Source organism: Lycorma delicatula, chromosome 3 (assembly GCF_047948215.1).
Source record: "Lycorma delicatula isolate Av1 chromosome 3, ASM4794821v1, whole genome shotgun sequence".
In the NCBI taxonomy this organism is placed as follows: domain Eukaryota; kingdom Metazoa; phylum Arthropoda; class Insecta; order Hemiptera; family Fulgoridae; genus Lycorma; species Lycorma delicatula.
The window spans coordinates 62,881,176-62,890,848 of record NC_134457.1 but is presented as its reverse complement, the minus strand read 5'-3'; the positions used below and the strand labels follow the sequence as shown (position 1 = coordinate 62,890,848).

At 28.9% G+C, this 9,673-nt stretch overlaps 1 long non-coding RNA gene across 1 annotated transcript; it reads right to left on the bottom strand.

The window, feature by feature from the left end:
* Window positions 1-2,898: 2,898 nt before the first annotated feature.
* LOC142320901 (uncharacterized) lies at window positions 2,899-8,940 on the bottom strand. Its single transcript, XR_012755505.1, has 3 exons — window positions 8,814-8,940; window positions 7,686-7,799; window positions 2,899-3,256 (listed from the first exon to the last, which is right to left on the bottom strand). It is a non-coding gene; the product is annotated as an uncharacterized LOC142320901 (long non-coding RNA).
* Between the last annotated feature and the right edge of the window lie 733 nt (window positions 8,941-9,673).

Sequence of the window (9,673 nt, the reverse complement as noted above, 5' to 3'; positions counted from 1 at the left end):
TGTGTGTGTGTGTGTGTATAGAATTATTAACATATTTCCTTTGTTAGCTTTGTAACTTGCTGCATTAACTTACAAATAAAGAATTTTGGGACATAATTTTAGCATTTTACGAAGCTAACAAAGGAAACATGATAATTCTATATATAGATTAAGGCTAGTGAAAGATTTTGCTTGGATTTCAGCTACCCCAGTTAAATGAGGTATTAGTGAAATTTTTAGGATGTTAATTAAGAGGTAGAATGAATTAATGATTTACGGTTTTTTGATCTGAAAAGTCAAATAAAATCGGTCCCAGAAAACCATATCTCCAGTAGTCTTTGAGAAATCTTGGGTGAAAACCAATAAATTGGGGTAAAAAAAAAACGTTTTTTATGGTTAAGGTACAATAACTTTGTTAACAAATGGGTAATAATAAACGCACAAAACTTATAAAAACAAAATATGTAAAGAATTCTGAAAATGGTATTAAGATAAAGTTGAATAAAACAACGAAAAGTTAGAAAACACAAACCAAATTCTTTTCTTGTAATGTGAAAAATTTGTAAAAACAAAATTTATTGTTAAAAAAATGTAAATTTTAAGGTTTTTATTATACAAATACAAAAATTACAACAAACAAATTATTAAAAAAATTATTATTTCAAAGTTAGCAATAAAATAACAACAGCTGATCAATAATGCGCAATATTGTTTTAGTGTTTAAATCATTCTGTAGGGTACATTGAACTGTTAACTTTCTGTGAATTTTAGTTTGAATGTGATCATTTTACCACTGAAATAATGTTGTACATATTTACAAGAAAGGAATATGCTGATATGGTATTCCCATTTTGGGTGTGTGTAATGGCAATGGTATGCTGCAGTATAATATGAAATACATTTTCCAAATAGCAGCATTCAAGATCCCAAAACAATGCACATCTTTTCACAATCTTCGGGAAACAGGTTCACTACCAATTATTTGTACCAGCTACACACTAACGATGTGTTCAACATGAACAAAGCTGTTGGACAGTGTAAATTATTATCAATCCAGTTCAGCACAGTAAATGGCGGCTTACAAAGAAGATCAGAGTTTGGAGCATTCGATGGTTGGTTCAGAATTAAATTCTCTACAAATTCTGTTTAAAGGTTTTATGTATTTACTACCCATTTAACAACATTATTATACATCAAACATAAAAAACAGGGGTCAATATTTAGGTCAAACCATTAAAAAAAATCACTAATTCTGCCCCTTAATTAACATCCTAAAAATTTCAATACCTCATCTCACCAGGGTAGTTTAAATTCTAGCAAAATCTATCACTATCCATAACTCACAAACAAAGCATTTTAGGACATGTTTGTTTACATGAACTTTTTCATTATTTTCACAAGTAGAATAGGCTATGAAAGTCCAGGAGAACTTTGTGATACACTTATGTGTATATAAATCATAAAATTATACATAATAAAAACAAAAAGATAACCAAATAAAAATCCAATGCTGTACCAAAATTTCAATTAAAAATGATTAATATCCTTATCCACCTTAAAAGCAAAACCTGTAATCTAACACTGTATTTCTAACTGTCAACAATTATATGGCATTCTTTGTGAAATGAAACATAATTATATTATACCTTATACAGCCTATCATACATCCTATCCTATTAGTCAGCCTCATAATAGAAAAACAGCTTATACAAAAACATGCAAATTATCAAGATTAAGATAACACACAAATCTATCAGATGTGTAAATGAAACTGGAATTTGCCCATAGATGGCCCTAGCTGTCAATGTAGTTACCGTGAAACCGCATCATTGGTACCATTTTCTTTCTTTGACAGCTGACAAAGATTTTCAACTCAATACAATACAAGTTTCATACAACAGCATAGTTTTAATTAGCATTGAGGATGTCAATTTTTGTACCTATAAACTATGATTTGCAGACAGCATTGATTTTCTGTTACCATTTAAAGAAAAAACTGCTGCAGAATCGTATTGAATTAAAAAAAATTCAAAAGTGGCGATTTTGACATGAGAAACAAAGATTATGGATGACTACCAAAAAAGTTTGAAAACAGCAAATTGCAAGCATTGTTGGTTGAGGATAATGCTCAAATGCAACAATAACAACTCATGAATCAATTAGATGTAACACAAGAAGCTGTCTCCTTATATTCAAAAGCCACGAGAAAGATCCAGAAGATGGGAAAATGGGTTCCACATGAACTGAATGAAAGACAGCAAGAAAACCGAAAAACCATGCAAACTGCTGCTCACCAGGTACAAAAGAAAGTCATTTCTCCATTGAATTGTGACAGGTGAAGAATAGTGGAACTATTTTGGGAATCCTAAGCGTAAAAGATCATGGGCAACTCCAGGCAATCCATCGACATCGATTTCAAGGCCAAACCGCTATGGAAATGTTCTGTATTTGGTGGGATCAGAAGGGTGAGATCTATTATGAGCTGCTAAAACCTAGCAAAACTGTTAATACTGAACACTACCAATAACAAATGATCGATTTGAATCAAGTATTGCATAAAAAACAATCAGAATATCAAAAAAGGCAACACAAAGTGATTTTACTTCATGATATAATACACTATCACCACACAGCAAAACTGGTCAAGGAAACGACTGAGGTGTTCAATTGGAAAATACTTTCGCATGTGGCTTACTCATCAGATTTAGTTCCATCTGACTACTATTTATTTGCATCGATAAAACATGCACTTGCTGAGCAACGCTTCCCTTCTTATGAAAATATACGAAAATGGGTCTGTGACTGGTTTGCCTTACAAGATTAAGTTATTTTGGTGTGGCATTCATAAATCATCAGAGAGATGGGAAAGTGTATAGTTAGCAATGGACAATATTTAGAATAAAACATTTTTTATTATTTTTATACAATAAACATGTATTTTCTATACAAAAATTCTGGTTTCATATTTATACACCTGGTACATTACATTATAATCAAATATAATAATACAAACACTACCAAAATCATATTAACCACACAATAGACCACCAGAACATACAAACAAACCCACCAGGTTGATCTAGTGGTAAACTCATCATTGCAAATCAGCTGATTTTGAAGTCGATCCTTCTGTGGTTCAAATCCTAGTAACGGCAGTTACTTTTATATGGATTTGAATAATAGATCATAGATACCGGTGTTTTAACCACTCATCAGTACAAGACTACATTTCATTTACATCATCCTCTTAAGTAATACCTTACAGTGGTTCCAGAGGCTGAAATAGAATAAAGAAAGAGTATACAACCAGGCCTATCAAATGGGTTTTCTTATTTCTAGACTCCATGCTGAAATATTTTTATAACACTGCAATGGTAAATATGCAGAAAAATAATATACTGATAATTCAGAAAAAAAATCATACTTGCTCACATTTTTAAGAAATGATACCTTAACTTGCATTTATCTGCTGAATATAAACTTATCAAATCACTGATGTGTGGAGAAAGTTAAAAATGATACAAAATCACTAATATTTTTTTGGAAAGGAGGTTGCTGTATCCTTTTAAAACTGCAAACTAGTGAAATTACAACACCGTACAAAAATAAACTGCAGTGACTGCTTTATATTATAGTGTACAGACAGGACACACAATTATGTACGTAGAACAGATAGCACTATACATCAACGGAATCCATCTTTACACGTCATGCATGTACACTAACATAATATGTATATCATACAAAAACCAATAATATCTGCTTTAACTATATTTAACTTAAGTTACATATAAGATGTTATTTGATAGCAATAAGATTTCTTAATCACTTTAAGATAAGTGTAATTAATCAGTGCTACTAAAGGAGATTCATAATTATCTCTAAAAAGATTTGGAAGATTTGGCAAACAATTTTATGATTTAACAATCATATACGAAGATCTTTTAAGAATTACATTAAATAACTTTCACACTACCATTTGCAAGGATGTCCCAGTACAGCAGAACTTTTAATGGAGGTAACAATTACTTACAATGCTAGTAATCATGCATGATTTTAGGTATTTTCTTTCTACTAGTTTTCTCCATGTAACTGATTGTACACACAAACACTGGTAGCTTGATTTGAAAACTGATGGTAATGAAAACATGTGAATTGAAACAAAAAACAGCTTAATTTGAAAATATGTGTATGGTAATGTAAAATTAGGTTTAATTCAATAACAATTATATTATATAAAAAAGCATTTTAACTTTTAAATGATAATAATAGGTAAGTGTATATACCTATTACTGTGACCACAATTCTTTTCTTAAAATTGTATTTTCATGTATTTTGTAAAAATTGTGGAATAGATAGTAAGAATACCTTATAACTAAATACTTTATTCACTCATACACTTCAGATACATTCATTCAATCTATGCTTCATTTAACAATCTAATAATTAAACTTCTAAAATTGAACTTTTACATAATCCAATTACATGTAACAAACTTTGTTGTAACAGAATTGTTTATTTTTACTACTTGAAATGAAGGAAGGAAACAAAATTTGGTATCTAAGAACTATTTTGCTGAAAGAGGACAGATAACTCAACCTACAACCAACCAGCTAAGATTTCAGAATTTGATCTGCTGCACTATAACAGTTGTTATTACATTATACATATAAAAATTTAAAACAATTAATTCTGAGACTTTTATACTAGAAATATCATGTATTTAGAAACATTATAATGTTATATGCTTATACCAATAGATATGTCTTTACTATTTAAATATAATTTTTGAAGTAATATCATTGGTTCATAAATGAACAGGAATCAGACGTTGGTAAATAATAACAATTTTAACTATGCAATACTTCAGCAGTTTCTAAGGAGAAATTTAATTTCTAAGTTAATTCTCGAAACAATAGCCACGGAATGTAGAAAATGGTATTGGTAAAATCCATCCATACATAGAAAAACACAAGGTTATTTTCCATCATGAGGTCATTTGTATATTTTACAAAGTTATTCATTAATTTTACAAATATTAATATTTAAATGCTCATGACAGTATATTCTTTTCTTATAAAAAAAAAAAAAATTCTTGGATAATACTTTCTCAACTTTATGTGGGAATTTTTATTATCAAGGAATTTCTCTCTAAAGTAAAGCATATGATTAAATACTTAAGAGTAAGTATAGTTCTTCTCAAAGCTCTGATGTAAATTTTCCATGTAAATAAGGCAAAGCAATCGCACCAAACAAAAGGACTACACAGTCGGCAATTAGACTAAAGACCTACCTTGTAAAATTTTAATTACTATGAGTATGTTTTTTCAAGATATCAAACCAGTCTGTGGTACCAGTTTTTTCACACAATCTTCATCGCATGATGCAGAAAAATATATTATGATTAAAATATGCTTAAATTCTGTTAACTAAACAATCTAGTATAGAAAATTGAGAAAAAAGTCACATCCTACCTTAATTTTATTTAATAAAATTTAACATACAGAAGAATAATACTAATCTTAAAAAGATTAATTTCGGTAAAATAACTATAATTAAAATATATTCACAACTGTTTTTACATGCAAAATAAATGTTATATTTAAAAGGAACAATTATATAGGAAGGAAGAGTAACAATACAAACACAGTCACAGGCATTTAATCGTATGTTGCAATTTAATTAAGGAAAATATTATGTTTAGTACATTGAAAGTACTTAAGATAGTAACCCGAACAATTCATTAAATGATTTGTAATTCAGAAACTGTATAATCTGTGCACATAAGGTATTTTGAAAAAACAACTGAAATTACTCGTGATATCGTCCCGGGACAAATGAATATATCAGAAGGTTTAAGAACTCTGTAGTTATTAATAATAAACTTGCCCACAAATGGAACTAAATGAGAATAAATCACAGACTTAATTCAGAAAAATCTTAAAGAAAATTAAAATTACATAATTATATAAAAAATGAATTATACAGCATCTAAGTGATATATCACAGCAAAGGATACAAAATTCTAGTTCACAATGAACCACCCTCACACTAGATATTTTAATGTTAAGAGAAGAGAACAGAACAAGAAATATCATAAAACCAGTCAAATGACTAAATTTTTTTACTTTGAATTAAACAGATCAATAATTTTTTTTTCATTTCTGTTACACAATTGTTAACATTAAAGGACTAGATTTCTTGCTTTATAATGCTCTACCAAATGGAGTGTATATAATGCACTGTTTCCCACAGGAAGGAGTACAATTACATCACTGCTTTACACAATCTCTTGTTTTTCTGTTTAGACTCCGGAACCATGGTAAGGTATTACTTCAGAGAATGTATTAGGATGATATGTAAATGAAGTGTAGTCTAGTATAGTCTCAGGTCGACCATTCCTGTGAAATTTGCAGGTAACTGAAACCCAACCACCAAAGAACACCGGTATCCACAAACTAGTATTCAAATCTGTACAAAAATAACTAAATGCCTTTATTTGATATATATATATATACAAAACCACCAAAAATATTTTCACAGCCATTTCCTTTCTTAGTCACTGATAAAACAGTTATATCAACCTGATATTTTATTTCGTACAATGCTTCTTGTGGTTTATTCTGTAAATTCCAAATGTTCTAAGTACCAAAAGTCAGTCCATTTTCATTTCCATGAAAGTGGTAAAACTGTAAAAAAAAAAATTGTAACTGAGGCTTCTATTGAGAAATTGATCAAATATTATTTTTCTTCTAAGAGGGGTGCTGGTACTCTGCACAACTACATAGAAATAAAAAAGTAATTCACACTTAGTCTGCTCCTTCACTGAACGATTCCCAGGACCTAAACACACACACCTCACACACCTAAACAGATAAGTGTGGGATAAAGAGTAATTACTAACTTAAAATTAGAAGAAGAAATAATACCAGGAGTGATTAAAACAATGTATCTAGGAATGTTATTTAATGAAGGAAACGATTATGATAAAATATAAGTAGGATAAATAAGGAACAAGTTGTCATTAGAGCTCTGAATTCAATTTGGTGGATTGGAAGGAAATCAAAAGAGATGAAGAAAAAAATGTATTATACCGTCATCAGAAGTGTAATGTTATATGGGGCTAAAGCATGGAATGCAGCCAGCCTCCCTGGAACGAGTGATAGCGCGCCTCGGCCTTTCATCTGGAGGTCCTGGGTTCAAATCCCAGTCAAGCATGGCATTTTTACAAATGCTACAAATCATTCATCTCATCCTCTGAAGCACGCTTATCTGTGTATCCGTTAGGCATGTTTAAAAAAAAAAGCATGGGATGCAAATGAAAGAAATAGATCTTAAGTTTTAGAGAAAGAAATGGATGTCTTTAGAACAGAAATTTAATGGATAATCCTCAGGAAAGACAGTTGAAAAGGTTCATCCATGTTAACAGAGTGCCGCTATACTTCCTAAGAGTTTTACAATTGGTACCTTCACAAAGAAAGAAGAGAGGATGCCCTAGACATAAGGACAATACTGAAAAGATAATAAAATAGAGAACCTTTTGTATATGATGACAGACAAAAATTAGAAACTGGATACACAGAAAAGTGGCAACAGCTGTAATAATTTGCTAAATTAATAATATACAATAAAAAATTGGATATTTCTGACTATGTTAAGTCTATGCATTACTGAAAAAAATAAAATAGTATTAATATTATTATTACCTCAATGAAACAGTAGTCCTTGTAACTTTTAATATTGTATCAATAATATCCTTCTGCATTAACTGAATTATATGTTTTGGATGACAATAATTGCCAAATCAAGTATAATAATCCCTGTAACAGTTTAGAATAAAAATTACAAAACATTACTTACCTGAATATAAATTTAAATTACATTACCAGAGAAGTCATGAAATATTCTCGTTATTTAAATCTTATCATTTATATCTCCACTATTAAACCAACCAATAATACTTATTCAAAATTTCCCTTTAAAATTTAATTTTAACCTGAAACAAAAAATATAATTAGATTATAAAGAAAATGCAATATTAAAGTATGCACCACACACTCATTCCAATTATACATAAAATTCTGATTTTTTATTAACCTGATATATACTTTATCTATTCTTGATATAAGTATAATTGTAGAAATATTTAAATAAAATTAATACTAACTAACCTAAAGTGAACCGTAACAGCTACTTTGCAAAATCTAATGCTGAATTTCTCAAAAATTATTTGTTTAATAATAAATAATTTTTAATATGTTTATTTTTCTAATAGAATAATAGTTAGCACCTGCAGGCAATTCTCAGAATATTATTGAAAAAACAAGTCTATCATACTTCAATTTCAAGTTATTTAATTAAAAGAGAAATCCTCATTACCAAAACATTTTTTTCATATTTCAAAGTACTTTAGTAATACATAGTTTTCTGAATTTAATTCATTTTTAATTCATCAAGGGAGTTAATTAACTTCCTTTAGATGGTATAATAAAGGTTCAATATAATCATCTAAAATCATTTTCAGAGCACATAAAATAAAACAGCATCACCGCACTTACCTCCTTACCCTGAAAGTAATCATCAATTCTTTTGTAAAACATTTTATGAAAAATCTTATTAAAAAAAAAAAGCTTTCACACTTTAGGGAAGAGACCATTTATTATCCAAATATTTTGAAAATTAAAAAACAGAAAGAATTTAACTGCAATTTATCAATATTAATATATTTTAATATAGATATTAAAGTCATGAAAAAAAATATATGATAGTTTTTAAATACAATTAAGCATAGAAAAAATGCAAAGAAACAAAAAATGCACACAGTAAACACAAACCTAAGCAATTCAATGCATGTAGATGAATATTATCTACTGCAAATGACCTATTGTTAAGAGTTTTTGCTGCTCTCATTATTACAACACTCCTGATATTAAAATTTTGTTAACCTTAAGCATTTATTCCTAATGGCTTTATATTATATCTATTGTTTACATTAATGTTTTTACAATGCTGACACACCATTGTCACACAAAGAAGAAAATAAAAAAACAAATTTAATAATCATATAAATAATTTTCTAAACACCTGGAATGATACATGACGCATATTGTAATTCTTAAGATAACAATCAACTTGCACCAACACATGTGCAATTTGTTAATCTAATTAATATTAACATTTTTTTTTTTAATATGTAACCCTCAATAAAAAAAAATATAAATTCACATAATTTAACCTATTTTTATGTATTTAAACGCATATTATTTTAATTCTTATTTTCTGATATTTTTTGATAAATTCAAAAGCTACTCAAAAGCTGGTTTAGCAGGTTGCCATCTTACAGTCCCGATCTCTCCTACTATCAAATTATATTTTTGTTTGGTCCTCTTGAAGAATTTTTACATGACACCCAGTTCAGCAACAATAAGCAGGTCAAGAATGGCTCAAACATCATATTTTTACCATGGAGTATGAAAACTCACAGGAGAATAGGATAAGTGCCTAAATGAAATCACAGATTATGTTGAAAAGTAGCATTGGTTTCAAGGTAATTGAAAAAATTAATTTTTCTACAGCCATTTGTCTCTTTATTTATTGAACGACTTAAATATTTAAAAAAATATACTCCTCCTAAATGAACTTCTTATGCAAGGATTATTATATAAATCTTTCATTTTCAAGCAATATTAACACC